Here is a 17901-nt window from a genome sequence, read left to right on the forward strand (position 1 = left end):
TGATGAAAAGATTTTGTTTGCATCATACATGATGCAAGGTGAGGCATTCAACTGGTGGCTGATGTTGGAACATAAATATGAGCAGGATAGGGAGCCACTCACTTGGGAAAAATTTCGAGGAGCATTTTATGATAAGTATTTTCTTTGGAGTGTAAGGACGCAAAAAGTGCATGAGTTTATTCATCTAAAGCAAAGGAATATGACTGTTGCAGAATACGAGGCTAAATTTACCGAGCTAAACAAATTTGTTCCAAAGTTAGTCGAGGATGAGCTAGATCGAGCGCATAAATTTGAGATGGGACTAAAGACTGAAATTAGAAAACAAGTGGTACCTTATGAATTGACTACCTATGCAGTTGTGGTAAATAAGGCTTTAATAATTGAAAGAGAAGTTAATGATGAACGGTTGGAAAGGGAAAGAAATCAAAAGAAGAGGAACAGATCGAATGAATTTCAGGGGCAAAGCAATAAAAACGCCAAAAGTTCAAACAAGAAATCCACGAGTGACAACCTTAAGCAGATGAATATCAATAAATGTTCCAGATGTGGTAAGGCTCATGCTGACAAGGATTGCCATTGGAACATCGGTGCCTGTTTTAGATATGGTAAGATAGGTCATAAAATTGCAGACTGCCCACAAAGAAACGAGAATAGATCTACTCAGGCAATGGAAGGAAGCCAGGGGCCAAAGACTCAAGGAAGAGTATTTGCACTTACACAGCAAGATGCACAGGCTTCTGATGTGTTGACAACAGGTATTAATCTAGTTCCAATATTTATTTCTATTTATTGTCTAACCATACCCACTGCTCTTTGTTAGATAACTCATTATACTGCTAGAAAAGATTAAATAGTTACATAACATTTTTGATTAGTTGTCAAAAGAAGAATATGAACTTTTAAATTTTGAAAGTGTTCACACGGATTAAGACATAATAATGAATGTACCAATAAGCAAGTAATTCTAGGAAAAAAAAATCTAGACTTGACATGGGTATGTTGAGGTTTAAATCAGTGTGTGCAGAGGAAGTGTGGTGAATGGAATTATTTGACATTGGTCAGACAAGATGACTTTGATTCAAAAAATGTTATAACTTGATTTTGAAAGAAGTATTTTCTACTCTTGAATTGCATGTACGAAAATTTCGTGGACGAATTTTTTTTTAGGAGGGGAGAATATGAGCCCCTGAAACTGGGCCCGATCCATTTGACCAGCCCAGTCCCAAACCTTGGCCTCACGTGCAACGCACGTGAGGCAACGGGATGGAATTCCTTCCATCCCGAAGAAGAAGGAAGCCCTGTTTTTAGGGCTTCCTCTCCTTCTCCTTGAGGCCACCGAGGAGAGCCGCCACACCAAGAAGAGGGAGAAGGGGGGGATCCTTCTTCCTTGGGCTGCCGGCCGAGAGAGAGGGAGAGAGAGAGAGAGAGAGCCGAGCAGCCACAGCATGGACGACCCTTTTCTCCTCCGTTTGCCGCCAGAGAAGAAGAAAGCCACCGGATCTTCGTCGGGGCTGAGGTAAGGTTCCTAACTTCATCTCTCTATTAAACCATTTGAAAAAAAAAGAAAGAAAGAAAGAAGAAGAGAGGGAAGAGGGGACTTACCCATGTGCGGCCGCGAGCACCGCCGACGCTGTGGGTCCCCGCCGCGAGCTCTTCCTCTCTTGAGCTCTCTCTCTCCTCTATGGGAAGAAGAGAAGGTCAGTCGCCGCCCTTCCGAGCCCTCTCTTCTCCATGGGACGGAGAGAAGGCCGACCACCGCAAGTCGCGGGCACCGCCGACCGGCCGCAGGCGCCGCCGGCACCGCCGGCCTCTGGCCGCCACCCCTTCCGAGCCTCGGCATGGGGTCGCATCTTCCCCTCCATGGTCGTGGGAGAAGAGGGGAAGAGAAAAAGAAGAAGAAGAAAAAAAAGGAAGGAGAGGAAGCTTCGGGAGGAGAAGGAAAAAGAAAAGGAAAGGAAAGAAAAGAAAAGAGAAGAAAAAAAAGAAAAGAAAGAAAAAGAAAAGAAAGAAAGAAAGAAAATAATAATAATAAAAATAATAATAAAATAAAAGGAGGAGGGTGGTTTACGGGTATGAATCCGAATCCGAATTCGAACCCGGGGTGCTAGACACTTCTGCAGGGTCGGCCCTGGAAGAATGTTAAAATTTAAGTTTTATATATATTATGATTAATTTTAAAAGAAAATATGATTTTTGGATATTAGGTTCTGCGAGGAATTTGTGAGATTAATTGGATTTGTTGTGGATCGCGTTCAAGGTAAGTAATGAACTGCCTTCTCTAGACTCTTCATTTATATAATATTATTTTTGCATCGAATAAATTGTTAATGAATTTATATGTAATTTATGAATTTTACGAGATGATGCTTTGAATGAAAAATAGATATGTGAATTGGAATAATATTTTTTGGACTATTGTTATATTACTATTTTTGCATCGTATGCATATTTAGATCAGATTATGATATATCTATTATCTTACAAAAGAATTTTGATGTGCATCAGATTTAGACCTCTCAGCATGGCTATGTTCTGGACCCTGCCAATAGGTGGTTATGCATTGCCAATTCTGGCCCCACCACAGGGTATAAGTATGGTATTCTGGCCCACTCCGCAGGGTATAAGTACGGTATTCTGAACCACTCCGCAGGGTATAAGTACGGTTCTGTTTCTGGCCTAGCCACAAGGTATAAGTGTGGTCGTAGCTAAAGGCTGATGAAATGAATATGATTTGTTTCGAATCAGATTTATGATTATGTATATAGATATTTGAAAAATACGAATTTTAATGAATTTGTGCTTGAAAAGGAATTGATTATGTTATTATGTTGATTCATCATATTTTATATTTATATTTTATGTTATTATATGAATTGACTAGTTAAGGTGTTTATTACTTACTGGGATGTCTAGCTCATTATACAATTTCTTGTTGTTTTACAGATTCTGAGAACTAACCTATCAAGGATTTAAAATGGGAGAGCGACTAGAAGAACTGAAGCACAAGTTATCCTAGATTAGGCTTTATTTTAAATTAATGTTTTATCTTTATTGTTCCGCTGCGTATTTAGAACTGTGAGACTATATAATTTGGGTCAGTCAATGGAGTAAGATTGCATTTATTTCAGTTGAATTATTTTAGATATATATATAGAATTGAGATGTTTGGTTAAGATGCCTTGCATGTTCGTGGTTGAGAGTTTCCTACGAGTGTGCGGCGGTTGGTGCGGACCCCCGGCTCGCGATCTCGGGCCGGGGGCGTGACAGTTTCTAATGGTGAAGGTTGCTGTGGGATAGGGGCATTATAAGGAGGTACAGATGGAACCAAAGGTTGGTTCATTTGTGATGGACCTATCCTGAGGAAGTTGTTCTGAAAACCTGGGGAACCACCTTGACATGACATTTTTTAGTTCTGGATCTGTTTTTATTCCGTAGGTACTTGGTTCTCTAGATCTGAACTCATCTCTATTTACTTCTTCACCATAGCTACTCCAATTTTGGGCGTTCTCGGCTAAGTCAACAAGAAATTCATAGGCTTGATCCAGGGTTTGGTTCATGAACCTACCCTTGTGCATGGACTCGATCATGTTTCTATGTGCCGGAGGTAGTTCTTTATAAAAGAAGTGGACCAGATCAGCCTTATCAAGCCCATGGTGCGGGCACTTGACCAAAAGATCATGGAATCTTTTCCAAAGTTGGGAAAATTCCTCCTCAGATTTTTCTTTAAAAGTTCTGATGGCATCCTTAATTTTTTCAGTTTTTACCATGGGATAGAACTTAGCCATGAACTTCCTAAATAGTTGTTCCCATGATGTGATGAAATTTGAAGCAAGGGAATACAGCCATGCAGCAGCACGATCCTCTAAAGTCATGGGAAACAACCTTAATTTAATACCCTCTTCATCTAAGTTTTGATTTCTAAACGTTTGACAGATTGTCAAAAATTTGTTTAGATGAATGTAGGGTTGTTCACTCCCGAACCCATGAAACTTGGATAACATGTTTATTGTTGCAGCCCGAATCTCGAATTGGGCTGCATTATTAATTGGTAATACTATGCAAGTAGGGGGACTAGCAGATGCGGGTGCAAACAACTCATTCAAAGTTCTAATATCCATTGTAGAGATTGACGGTTGGTTTACAGTTCGCAGGTTGTGATGAAAAGTTCTGTCAATCTCAGGATCAAATGGGGTTAACTTATCCCTTAATGACCTTCTACCATACATACATTATCAACAATTCCTTAGATTTGATTTTTAAAATGAACGAAATCCTAAGAGAAAAGAAGAAAGGCTAGACCAAGATGACCATAATTAACACCACACAACAGATTGGCTCTTTAATCTTGAGATTAACGAATGTTTAGTAGCTTTTAATCTAGTTGCACAGAGATTAATCAGGTTAAAAAGTTTCTGAAATTCTCTCCTAGATTAGACAGCTCATAATCTTCCTTTCAGATTAAGCTTGAGCTTACCAGTTAAGCGATCCAGTAACCAGTGATCAGAAAAGTCCTGGGATGTGTGGTGTTGCCAGAAAGGATACACCGATACCACAATACTCGTAACAGTTCTCACTGTTGCAAAACTTTTCTAGACATCACCAATTACTAAATTCTCACTGGAGTGGCTTTCAGCCGCTTCTTTCCCAGAGCCTAATTGAGCTCGAAAACTCTAAGGCCAACGTCTAATTAATTTTAATTTAATTTGGCTTAGGATATGTATGCAAGGTGGTGATTTTTGGGCTAAGGACAGGTAATGACTTTCCGACCTTATTTTTTTAATGGTTTTTGCCCTTAAATTATTTTATGCAAATGCTTAATACTAAATGCAACAAATAATCAATAATTTTTTTAAAAGTTTATGGAATGTCATTAGGTTGTATTGATTAAATGAGCAAGCAGATTTTTTTTCTTTTTTTATTATTTTTATATTTATTTTTCTTTAAATCCTTTTTTAAAATTTTATGTTTTTTTTAAAAAAATTTATATAGAAATAACTTGAATGTAAACTAAAAACTAATCCTTATGCGTCAGTCAATCTCCGAATGCCTGTTGAATAAGCTCTGAAGATTATTCCGTGAGGAGCCCCAATAGAGGTATGATAATCTCGGAGGATTGCACCCTATCAATTACTAGCAAAAATAATATTTTTTTTAATTTTTTGATTTAATTATTTTTTTTAAATTTAAATTTCAAATTTCAAAATTTAGAATTCAAATTTTGAATTTAAATTTTTAAATTTTAGAATTTTGGAATTTTTTTATTTTTAAATTATTTTTTTTTGAATTTTAATTTTTTTCAGAATTTTAAATTCTGAATTTCAAATTTCAGAATTTAATAGCTACGAAATTATTAACTAAAAATAATCAAAATAAGAAACATTAATAAAAATAAAAAAATAAAACTTACTACCGGAGTGCGTTCACTCCGGACATCCAAAATTCGATTTGATCTTCGTGATCGTTCTTTCTTCTCGATTTGCCTTCCCGGCAACGGCGCCAAAATTTTGTTGTCCAATTTTTATTTACCTAAAAACATGCTAAACAGATCGTTGTTAGAGCCGACAAACAAAGTTTTAAATTAATTTTTACTCTTACCTGTTCTACTCGAAGAATAGTAGTCGTAAGAGGTCGATCCACAGGGAGGCGATTGGAGTTGCATAAAAATTAAAACGTTTACTCGGATTCAAAATTGATTTTTGAATAGTAGAAGAAAAACATTACTTTGAGGATGTTAAATGATTCTCTAGTCTACCAGAGAAGGTTTTCCATTTGAAAATAACGAAAAGACAAATACTTGGAATAGAAGAGCATTTATAAATTTAATAAAATATTTAACTATTCAAAGGAAAACTTTGGCATGGATGAAAAAAGTGCTTAGGAAGATTGAAGCCTAGAACATAGACTGCATGAAAGAAAATTTCATATATTGCAACTAAAGCAAGAATTCTTGAATGCATAAAATAAACTGCAGGAATTAAACTTAACCTAAAACATGAATTGCATAAAAGAAAAATTAATGGATTGCATAAAAGAATAATTATAAAAGTAAAATGAAGATTGGAAGCCTAATGCTTCCTCCTACAAAATAAAGCATAAAAACAAAGGAAGAAAAACAAGAAAACTCCCCTTTTCCCTCTCTCCTATTTTTTTATTCTTTCTTTTCACAAAACAGAGCCATGCTCTGTTTGATTTTCCTTTTGATTTTCTTTCTTCTCTCCCAAACCGAGCCCTCTCCCCTGTTCTTCTCTTTTCTGTGGACCTGCCGGCCACCCCTGTTACTTGGCCTCCACCCCGCACCGAGAGCTCCTCTCCTCCTTCCTTCTCCTCCCTTAAATAGGTCGCCCACCCTTGTTTGGCCAGCGATGGATCCCCAGATGGAGGGGTAACGGACGCTCGTGCGCTTGCGGAAGAGGGGTCGTCCAGGATGCGTGATCGATGGGAGGATCACGGATGCGGTGCTTGGGGGATCCGATTGCTGGGACACGAAGCGGACGCTTGATTCGTGGAGCTGGATACGGACAGGAGAAGAGGAGCTGGGAGGAGGACGAATGGCTGCGTGGAGCGCGGAGGTGACTCGGATGAAGGGCTGGCCGCGGGATCGACGGGAGGAGCCGATCATGGCTTGATGGGCGCTGGGAGATTGCAGTTGGGACTCCGGGAGAGACGCGGATGCTTCACGGGCGGGTGGATGGCTGTGAGGGAAATTGGGGACGCGCTGGGAAAACGTCATTCACGAACGCGGTGCTTGGGGGCGATCTGTGAGGCGGGATCACGGGAAGGAGGGGCTGGCCGCTGGGATTCCGGGGGATTCGGAAGAGCTAGCACTGAAGCTCGGATGCGGAGGAGGCCGGACGGGATGATGGCGTGATCCGAGGTTTGGACGCCATCTGTGACGTGGCTCCTTGATGGCTGGGAAAGAGAGGAAATGGGAGGCTGGAGTTCTGGATGGGATGCTGGCACGGCTCGATTGATCGTGGGACCATTTCTTCTCCCTTGATGAAGCTGGAGATCGCATGAGATGCTCATTGTGACTTGATGCTTGGGCTCGCGTGATCTCACGGGATGAGATACGCGTACACTGATTTGGAAGGATGTGGTCGGTCGGGATTTCATGCATGCATGGCAGCTGAGGAATTTGTTGAGCTCGGGCTGCCGGGCATTGGGCTCAAACCCAATGTTATTGGGTTTTCTGGATTACTTGCACTTAAACACAAATACAACGTTAATTAATTAATTTTATCATTAATGATTAACTATAATACTAATTAAGATGGTACGACGATTGCACTTTTGTGCTCTCATCAATTACAAGTTAAAATCCTATTAAATTTATTTACATCTGAAGAGAATTACAAGACATTCATAGCTTTAATGTTGAGCTGAGCCATTTTTTTATCAAACTTATCCCATTCACCTTCGGGCATAGGAAAGTGCATACCATCAGTCAATTTTGTGGGTGTATGTGGTCCATTGATTATAATACTCCACATAGAATAATCGAGTGCTTAGATAAAAATTTCATGCATGCTTTCCAATAAGTGTATTTTGTTGCCATTAAAGAGAGAAGGTCTATTAGTAGATTGTCCCTCGACAAGATGATCCAATCGGGGCTGCTATAAATCTTTTACTCTCGATAGTTAGGTCAATAATGGGCTAGAGTACTAAGCACTTATACCACTTATTTTCTAGCTATGCAGCCCAAGAGAGAAGAGTGAATTGTGTTTTTCAAAAATTTATGAGCTATAAGTGCAGCGGTACAATAACTTTGCAGTGAAGTGCACAATGCACACAATTAGAATACTATAATTACAAGAGATTTAAAGTGGTTTGGTGTCAAACCCAACACCCACATCCACTCCACATGCTTCCTACTTGAAAATTCCAATCCACAAATCATCTGCAAAAGATTATAATGTCGGATACTACCAACCAGACAATCCTAGATCTTCCAAGCTAATCACTTATTTTTCAAGCACGGGCAAGCCTTACACACTCCAATTCAAGGTATGGATCAACCTTTTCCTAGTTTCAGTTAAATTGAAACTTGTCCCCACAAATATAAAAAGATACAATGATAAAATAGTGAATATACAATTAATACAATAAAAGCCCCTTAGTAAGCAAAACTAAAACCAATTATGTGCTCTTTAGAATTTTGGGGAGAAGCCTTTTGATGTGCACTTCAATGGAAATGCTCAATGCATGATCTTGAAGTTTTTGTTGAACTTGAATTAAATTCTTCTCACTCAATGAATGCTCTTCTTGCTTTGAATGATTTCTCTCGAGTCTACTTCTTGTTTTATACCTTTTGGAAGCTTATTTAGGAAGAAAAGTTGTTGAAGACTAATTACTAGCCGATGGAGACTGTTGGAGAGTGGTTGGAGCCCATTAGATGCACCTCTTTTCCGCTGAAAACTAGCTATTATAGCCTGCTAAAGTAGAGAGGTCGATTTATAGGTAGACTCCTGCTCCAAAAGTTGACACTAAAGTAAACCCTAAAAGAAAATAGAAAAACATTGCTTTGTTTCTTGCCTGTGACACATTGGGAGCCGATCTACAAATCGACTTCTGGTTTATGCCCTATGTGCCACTTGATTCTAGGGTGCCGAAGTCGACCTGGGGGTCAACCCCTAGGCCCCTTGGGTCGACACCTAATGTTCAAAATGCTGAATCTTCATCATTTCATCCAATGGACCCACTGAAGTCAACCCTTAGCCAACTAGAGTCTACTTTTATACTTCAGATGATCTAAACAGGAAGAAGAAACATTTTTTTCAACTCGCTCAACTTAAATCTCTCAAAAAAAATAAAAAAAGATGGAGGAATCTCAAAAATAGAGCTTTAAGTCTCCTTTTTTCTTATTGATCCTTCAAAAAAATGGAGTACATATCCTCTATTTATAATGTGAGGTCCGTTTTTACACAATTTGGACTGGATTCCTTTTCTTAATCCTAGTAGGATCCTTCTTCCTAAAATAGAAATCTCTTGTAGAGAAAAGCTAAAAATTTCAAAATGATAGATCTCGACTTCTACATCAACTCTGTCGAATTTTTATCGGATAAAGAAATACGCCCGAACAAAATCTTGCCCAAAAAGAAAATATTGGGTTTGACCAGTCAGTTTCGGAGCTTAAATGATAGAACTTCAGCCCAATTCAACCTACAACCCAAAGTTGTAGATCTTGAAAAGATACCCAAGTTAAAAAAAATGATCATCCTAATTGGGCATCGTATGACCAAGTTATGCCTTCCAGAAGTTTAGCTACAACTCAGCTTTTTGATGTGGCAGATTTTGCTATTAAACCCTATTCACCCCACTCGTAATGATCAAAATATTCTACATCTAGTCTGAGGATCCCTAAATACTTGTAGTAGCTAAAGTCATCCACGTTGAGTTTGGTGATTCTTCTAAATACTCGTAGTAGCCAAAGTATTTCACATCGAGTTTAGTGATCTTCTTAAAAATTTATAGTGGCCAAAGTAATCTACATCGAGTTTGGTAATCTTCTTGAATATTTGTAGTAGCCAAAGTAGTCCACATCAAGTTTGGTGATCCTTCTGGATAGAGCTCTCCTTATTTAGGAGATTTAGCTCCTGCTAATTCAGAATTGAAGATGGAAAAATACTTGCTTTCTTGTCTTACGATCGAACCACTTGGTTTTGCTCAAAGATAGAGTTGCTGGTGCTTGTGTTGAAGGCATCTTTAATCGAGATACAATCTCAGTAAGTTGGATTATCTTCTGCTCTAGTTGTGCGAGACATTTCATCATCTCATCATCCGTCGAGGTAGAAGTAGTAGTCATACTTGTCTTTGTCCTTCAGTATACTTCAAATATGGATAGTTCTTCTCCTAACTACTTGCATTGCATGCACATTTGGACCATGCACTAAGGCTCCCATAGATGTAGAGGACCAAAACTCTGATACCAACTTGATCCAATCAGAGAGAAGAAAGATTTTCTTCAACCCATTCAACATGAATCTCTTAATAAAAAAACAAGAAGAGATGGAGGAACCTCAAAAGTAGGACTTTAATTCCTTTTTCTTTCATTAACCTTCAAAAAAATGAGATACATAATGTAAAGTCTGTAAAGTCTGTCCTCATACAATTTGGGATGGATTACTCTTTTTAATTCTAGTAGGACTCTTTTTTCTAAAATAGACATCTCTAGTAGAAAAAGCTAAAACTCTCAAGAAGATTGATCTCGATATCTACATCAACTTTACCTTCTATCACTCCATCAAATTCTTATTAGATGTGTTGTAGGTTTTGGTTGATTGACCTAAAAAAATTAACTAGATTTGGTTGTGAATCGAAAAAAGAACTAGGTTGTAATCTGGATTGTAGATTATAGTAAAAAATTCTCAAAAAGAAAGTCTTAGAAAGTAGACGTAGGTGCAAGGTTTACATCAAACCACTATAATTTTTTTGTATTTGCATTGCCTAATATCTTCAGCATATTTACTTATTAGTTTTCTGCTAAAAATTATTTTCTTTTATCTAGTATGTAATTTTAGTGCACTAAGTAAAAATTTTTGAAAAACCCACTTCATCCCCTCTCTTGGGTTGCACTGGACAACATCAAATCTACTGAAGCTACATTTATTACATTTCTTGGAAAGGATCTCGATCCAGCAGCACCACATCTTTGCTTTCTTTAAAAACTTTAGTCTACCATCCATAATTGCCTTCTACTTGGCATTCTATAAGATGATGCAGTTGGCAATATAGTGGCTCCATTTATTATGCCATTTGCAATATTTCTTATCCCTTAGCTCTTCTAGTAGAGAGATTTTATACCCTTCAGAAAGCCAAAAATGCTTGTTTTTGAGAAGATGATCAAAAATTCTCTCGATCTTTGTAATATCAAAGAAGTATTTCTTGTCCCCTTTCGACTCTAGCTGTCCAGGCATTAGCCGATTCTGAGAGATCAGCCTACTCAACACTTTAGAAACATATAGCCTCCCTATAAGGATATCTACTACATCAATCTCATTGCAATCCTCTCCTTCAAGACTCCATTGCTTAAAGTCATCAGCGTCGAAAGCTAAATCTTATAGCTAGGGTTCTAGGAAAACGTCCCCTTGTATGCTTCCTCTACTTCTCTTCCTGCAATATGGTTTCATAATTCACTGCTTGCATGGTCAACTAGAAGAGGCTAGCAAATGTCCGCCCTACAAATTTCTTTCTCAATTCCAAATTTAGGTTGTTCTATACTATCTTCAAATATTTAGCCTTTTTCAAAAAAGTATAACACTGATTTCTAACAATCATGAATCGAGCCATGAACTACTCAACAAATTCACCAGTTTGCTGGACCAACATAGTCAGGTTAGCTACTGACCCTTCAGGCTCAATCTGTTAGAACTATGTATGAAATTGAGACAACAAATCTTGCGAAGTATGAATAAAATTCAAGCGCAGATTAACATACCAGGTGAAGGGTGATCCTATTAATGAATTAGCAAACAAGCAAAGCTTGAGAAAATCATTGTTGCCATCTTCACCGCATTGGTCTAAGAAATTGCCAATATGTAACACTATAGATAAGTTATCATCCACCGAAAACCTTAAGAATTTTAAAACTTTATAGTCTTTTGGAAACTTATATAACTGATCGTACTAATCAAGATACAGTTTTCAATATACTAGCCATCATGTAGGCTGATGCGCACATCCTAGTTGGTCTTGTAGCATGTCGGCCAACTGTGTAAAATTCAAATTCCCTCTATTGGCTCCGTGAATGGTAGGTTAAGCAAGGAATGTCAGTCCTGGCACTAGCTAGTAAAGAGGATTGTTATATACTTGAAAGGTGCCCTAATTATAGTATGGCTGTCCCCCAACATAAAATTTCCCTTTGAGCGGTATAATCCACACAATCACCAAAGTCTTTAGCCCTCTGCAAGGCTGGGGAAGGAAATCTAGATGGCCTCAATTGAAAATATGGACGATCCTCAACATGAAATGTCAGACTACCTAGTTGTCCGGCTCTTAAAACTTCCATCTTCTTCCTTGGTGGTATAACAGCAGCAACGTAGTGTCCTAGTAGGCATGCCAAAAAGCTTTTTGCCGCCCCTTTCATCCCATTCCAGGTGAACCTGGAAACTCGTTAGTTGATAGAGGATGTTGCCAAGCTTGCTGGACAAAGGGAAGATGTGTGCGTAGGCATGCCGTTGGCGGTGGACTAGCTGAAAAGATGTTGCCTTTGATCTTCAAAAATTTTTGTCACCATCACACCACAATTCAAAGAAGATAGAACAAAATAGGAGTTTAATGTTGGGCCATAGTAGGGGTCTAGTGTTGGGCTACAGTAAGGGCGTAGCGCTAAGCTATAGTAGAAAATATAAGTTAGACCTACTTCCGAGATAAAAGATTAAAATAAAGATAAAGATAATTTTAATTGATTGTCAAAAGGTCCTCTTATAGAGTAAAATTTTAATATTTATACAAAGACACAATAAATGAAGCACAATTGAAATAAATTAACTATTGTATTACTGTTGATACCTATAAATGTCTCTAATGCCAAGATCTTCAACAGTTTCAACAGTTCGCTTTCATGATCTATAATGTGATGTAACCACAAACTGGGTCACTCCATGTATGATTCTAAGCTTTCAACTTGCTTGTCCATATTCTGGATGAATCCTATATGTTCAGTCTTCATCTTCATATTTAGCACAATTCACCATAATCGAATTCTACTTGTCTGGTAAGGGTCACGTGACTTTCGCTTGTCTGACTCTGTCAAATCCAGTCCACATAGCGCTTGCTATCGGCCACCATCCTGTAAACAGCTGCATGATATATTAATAATGGTAAAGTGGACTATTCTGTCACTTCAATTAGTGGACGATCTTATTGGGAATCAGACTACTTAAAATTTGGCTAATTTGGTGCACCAACTAACTAAGAATGCTGCCATTTTCTCTATGGAAGTCAGGTTGTGAGGCAATTTGGCTGCATGATGTACTGATAAATAAGGCAAGCAAGATGACTAGTTCAGTCACGTTGATCAATGAATAGTCTAGCTACATTGCCTTTCAAAACTAAAATAATTAAGTTACGAAACAAGATGGCTATGTTGACTAATGGCAATTGGACCAATAGAATGAGGTTATGCTGTTTAGCCAGATTTACATCAGCCATTTTATGCACAACTTAGTTGTTTGCTAATCAGAATCAAGATATGGTGACATGTATATCCTATCATCCTCTCCACCATTGGATAATAGGATGTGGAGGATATTGTTTGAATTACATCCTGCTCATGCACCACATGATGCAGTAAGATTAGTCATTAAAGTGTGCCAGATGCTGCCTGATGAATCATGCCATAAAAGAGACGATATGCATGACTTATTAAAGGGAGTTAAGGTAGTCATAATATTTGAGTTTGTCAGAAAGAGACCATAAAGAGTTTGAGAGGGTTAACGGCTTAATAGAAATTATTCTAGAAGGTAGGGCGAACATTACTGGTACCATAGATTTTGAAGTTCAAGTCCCAAGATCAATTGCATCTCAAGAAGGCTGACGAGAGAATTGGAGGGATCCATTTTGAATTCAAAATTAAAGTCAATAACCACCACAATGAGTGGATTTGTGGCAGGTAATTAATCAAGGTTTGCATAAACTAGAAAGCATGCACTCCTAAGTGGTTATCGATCCGAGTGCAGAAAGTACAAAAGAGAGGGTTATATAGAAAAAAATGAATGAATCTTTTTATTTTTCATACTTGTTTCTTTTTTATCTTTAGTTTACCAATAGTTCTAATAGTAGTTTAAGCAGCAAACCGATAATCAAAAGTCTTTGAATATTGAAGACATTTGAACCTCGCATCTTCAATATTGAATATTGAAGTCTTTCAATTCCAACGACAAGCCAGAGGCATGCTCATGCAATTACTTGATCTAGCTGCAGGCAGGTTCTTCCATTTTGATAGAAAAGAGGGAAACATGGTGTTGTAATAAATGTTTTGAAAATTTTGATGGTGTTATAAATGGTGTTACATTAAATCTAATTTTTATACTAACATTTTGAAAGATGAATTACTAAGTTGTTTAACATCTACATGCCAATTGTGGAATTTCTTCTTGAAAATTGCAAAATTACTTTTTACTACAATTTATAATTATATCTATACACACATTCATATATGTTATATGTTTAATGCAATTAGAGATGTAGAGATAACTTTCTAGGCTGTTAGCTTATTATTCTTTCTATTGCCGTTCTATTTCAGATGCTAAAGAGAAGCACGGGCTGGGTCGGGGCTGAGTGTTGCACAGTTTAGGGTCCCTCAATTGATCTAACTTTTGTATTGGAAAAATATTATGCATTTAGCTTTTGGTAATTTGGAGGAAGTGACTTTCCAATTAATCTTTTTTCAATTATCTATTGGTCATACGGCACTAATTTGATTTACAAATTCAAAAGGACTTTAGGAACTTGGAGCCCCAAAAACAAAATATAATGGAATTGTTAGAAGGGTGAATCACTATAGGATATAAACAGCATGACATCTATTCTAAATATTTTCTAATGTTTGTCTGAGTTCCGTCATGAGCCAAGGAAAGTTATTGGCCCAGAATCCAAAACTTGAGGATAGACCCTCTTCCGAAAGTCGATCAGCAACTTAGCTGGCTTCCCCGTACTACAAAAAAAAAGTCTATCCCCATACTTTTTAGAGCATGTGCCAACTTATAAACATCGATAATTTTGGCACCGACGCTTTTAAGAGTATCGCAAAAGCGTCGCGTAGGTAGGGTGGAAAGTTTTTTTGCCAATGCTTTCAAAGCTATGGGCAAAAACTAAAGCTATGCCGACGCTTCAAAGCGTCGGCCTAGTTTGGAGTCTGCCGACACCTATTAGCATCGGCAAAACCAAAAATAGGCCGATGCTCATATTTATTTTTTTAGAAAAAAATTATTTAAAAACTCTAACCCTAGAAGCCTTGAGGATGGTTTGCTGGGGCAATCCATAATCGTCCGGAGGTGAGGAAGAAGAAGAGGAAGAGGCGGGGGAGAGGGCCATAGTAGATTTTGATGAAGAGCAGCCGATGAGAAGTTCACCAGATTAGCCTCTTCTTGGAAGCTTTCTTAAGTAGTTAGCAGTATGCTTTGAAGTGGCAGAGCTTCTTGCATTCTAGCGGCAGAGCTTCTTGCATTCTAGCGGCTGCTCCTCCTTATCTTTACTAGGTTCTCTCTTAGCCATTAGCCTCTTCCTCATTCTTTGACTCCCTCTCCTCATTAATCTCCTGAATTTTCTGATGATTAGCATCATCTCTTCATCATCATCACCATTTTCAGATTGGTCTGTTGCATCTTCTTCTTGCTTCATAGACTTGAGAACAATAGTCTTCTTCTTCTTTAACTCTTCTTCATGGTACTACTTCATGGTTAATTCATGCATCATCAGCGAGCCAAGGAGCTCCTCCAATGCAAAGTGTTGAGATCCTTTACCTCTTGGATCATTGTGACTTTTGCCTCCATCGATCTTAGCAATGACCTAAGTACCTTTCTCATAAGATCAGTGTTAAAGTACAATTTGTCAAGACTTCAAGGCCATTAATGATATCGGCAAAATGTATAAATATTTCAGTAATATACTCATTAGATCCCATTTTAAAGACTCCATATTTATGTACAAATAGGTTAATTTTATATTCTTTGACTTGGTTGGTGTCTTCGTGAGTTACCTCTAGCCTATCCCAAATCTCTTTTGTAAAATTACTGTTGTCCGATTCCTGTTTACCTAAAAATATGCTAAACAGATCGTTGTTAGAACCGACAAACAAAGTTTTAAATTAATTTTTACTCTTACCTGTTCTACTCGAAGAATAGTGGTCGTAAGAGGTCGATCCACAGGGAGGCGATTGAAGTTGCATAAATATTAAAACGTTGACTCGGATTCAAAATCAATTTTTGAATGGTAGAAGAAAAACATTACTTTGAGGATGTTAAATGATTCTCTAGTCTACCAGAGAAGGTTTTCTATTTGAAAATAACGAAAAGACAAATACTTGGAATAGAAGAGCATTTATAAATTCAATAAAATATTTAACTATTCAAAGAAAAACTTTGGCATGAATGAAAACAGTGCTTAGGAAGATTGAAGCCTGGAACATAGACTGCATTAAAGAAAATTTTATATATTGCAACTAAAGCAAGAATTCTTGAATGCATAAAATAAACTGCAGGAATTAAACTTAACCTAAAACATGAATTGCATAAAAAAAAATTAATGGATTGCATAAAAGAACAATTACAAAAGTAAAATGAAGATTGAAAGCCTAATGCTTCCTCCTTCTACAAAATAAAGCATAAAAACAAAGGAAGAAAAATAAGAAAACTCCCCTTTTCCCTCTCTCCTATTTTTTTATTCTTCCTTTTCACAAAACAGAGCCATGCTCTGTTTGATTTTCTTTTTGATTTTCTTTCTTCTCTCCCAAACCAAGCCCTCTCCCCTGTTCTTCTCTTTTCTGTGGACTCGCCGGCCACCCCTGTTACTTGGCCTCCACCCCGCACCGAGAGCTCCCCTCCTTCTTCCTTTCTCCTCCCTTAAATAGGTCGCCCACCCTTGTTTGGCCAGCGATGGATCCCCTGATGGAGGGGTAACGGACGCTCGTGTGCTTGCGGAAGAGGGGTCGTCCAGGATGCGTGATCGATGGGAGGATCACGGATGCGGTGCTTGGGGAATCCGATTGCTGGGACACGAAGCGGACGCTTGATTCATGGAGGTGGATATGGACAGGAGAAGAGGAGATGGGAGGAGGAGGAACGGCTGCGTGGAGCGCGGAGGTGACTCGGATGAAGGGCTGGCCGCGGGATCGAAGGGAGGAGCCGATCATGGCTTGATGGGCGCTGGAAGATTGCAGTTGGGACTCCGAGAGAGACGCAGATGCTTCACGGGCAGGTGGATGGCTATGAGGGAAGTTGGGGATGCGCTGGGAAAACGCCATTCATGGATGCGGTGCTTGGGGGCGATCTGTGAGGTGGGATCACGGGAAGGAGGGGTTGGCTGCTGGGATTCCGGGATGAAAGGGGATTCGGAAAAGTTGGCACAGAAGCTTGGATGCGGAGGAGGCCGGACGGGATGATGGCGTGATTCGGGGTTTGGACGCGATCTGTGAGGTGGCTCCTTGATGGCTGGGAAACAGAGGAAATGAGAGGCTGGAGTTCCGGATGGGATGCTGGCACGGCTCGATTGATCGTGGGACCATTTCTTCTCCCTTGATGAAGCTGGAGATCGCATGAGATGCTCATTGTGACTTGATGCTTGGGCTCGCGTGATCTCATGGGATGAGATACGCGGAGACTGATTTGGAAGGATGTGGTCGGTCGGGATTTCATGCATGCATGGCAGCTGGGGAATTTGTTGAGCTCGGGCTGCCGGGCATTGGGCTCAAACCCAATGTTATTGGGTTTCCTGGATTACTTGCACTTAAACACAAATACAACATTAATTAATTAATTTTATCATTAATGATTAACTATAATACTAATTAAGATGGTACGACGATTGTACTTTTGTGCTCTCATCACACCCCCCAACTAGCTTTTTGCTAGCTCTAGCAATTTAGTGCAAAAATGATAAAATGAGAGTGCAAAAATGTTATTTATTATATAAATATACTAAGATAAAACTCACTTTCGTAGAGCATTACGATTGCACTTAGCACGTGCAACAAGCCGTTAAACCCCTAGGTTACCCTAGTGGACGAGTGTTGTCTCGTGAGGGTTTGCAGTGAAGTTACCCACAAACTTCATCAGTCAGGGATTTCTAATTTTTAACTCGAAATTTGAACAAGTATTACTGTATGAAACTAGAATTGTAAGGACAATAGAGACTTGTTGCTATCATATTTAAACAGACTCTAACTCAAGTTTCATTACCCTATCT

General features: G+C 38.6%; 1 long non-coding RNA gene across 1 annotated transcript in view; it reads left to right on the forward strand.

The window, feature by feature from the left end:
• Positions 1–249: 249 nt before the first annotated feature.
• LOC149753336 (uncharacterized) overlaps positions 250–17901 on the forward strand; it is a 59899-nt gene continuing 42247 nt past the window's right edge. Inside the window, exons 1-2 of the long non-coding RNA XR_016395664.1 lie at positions 250–755; positions 2205–2257. This is a non-coding gene — a long non-coding RNA (uncharacterized LOC149753336). The remainder of the gene's footprint in view (positions 756–2204; positions 2258–17901) is intronic.

The sequence above is a fragment of the Phoenix dactylifera genome, chromosome 6, assembly GCF_051530095.1.
Source record: "Phoenix dactylifera cultivar Ajwa chromosome 6, Ajwa_hap1_PhDact_Kaust_v1.1, whole genome shotgun sequence".
Taxonomy (NCBI): Eukaryota; Viridiplantae; Streptophyta; class Magnoliopsida; order Arecales; family Arecaceae; genus Phoenix; species Phoenix dactylifera.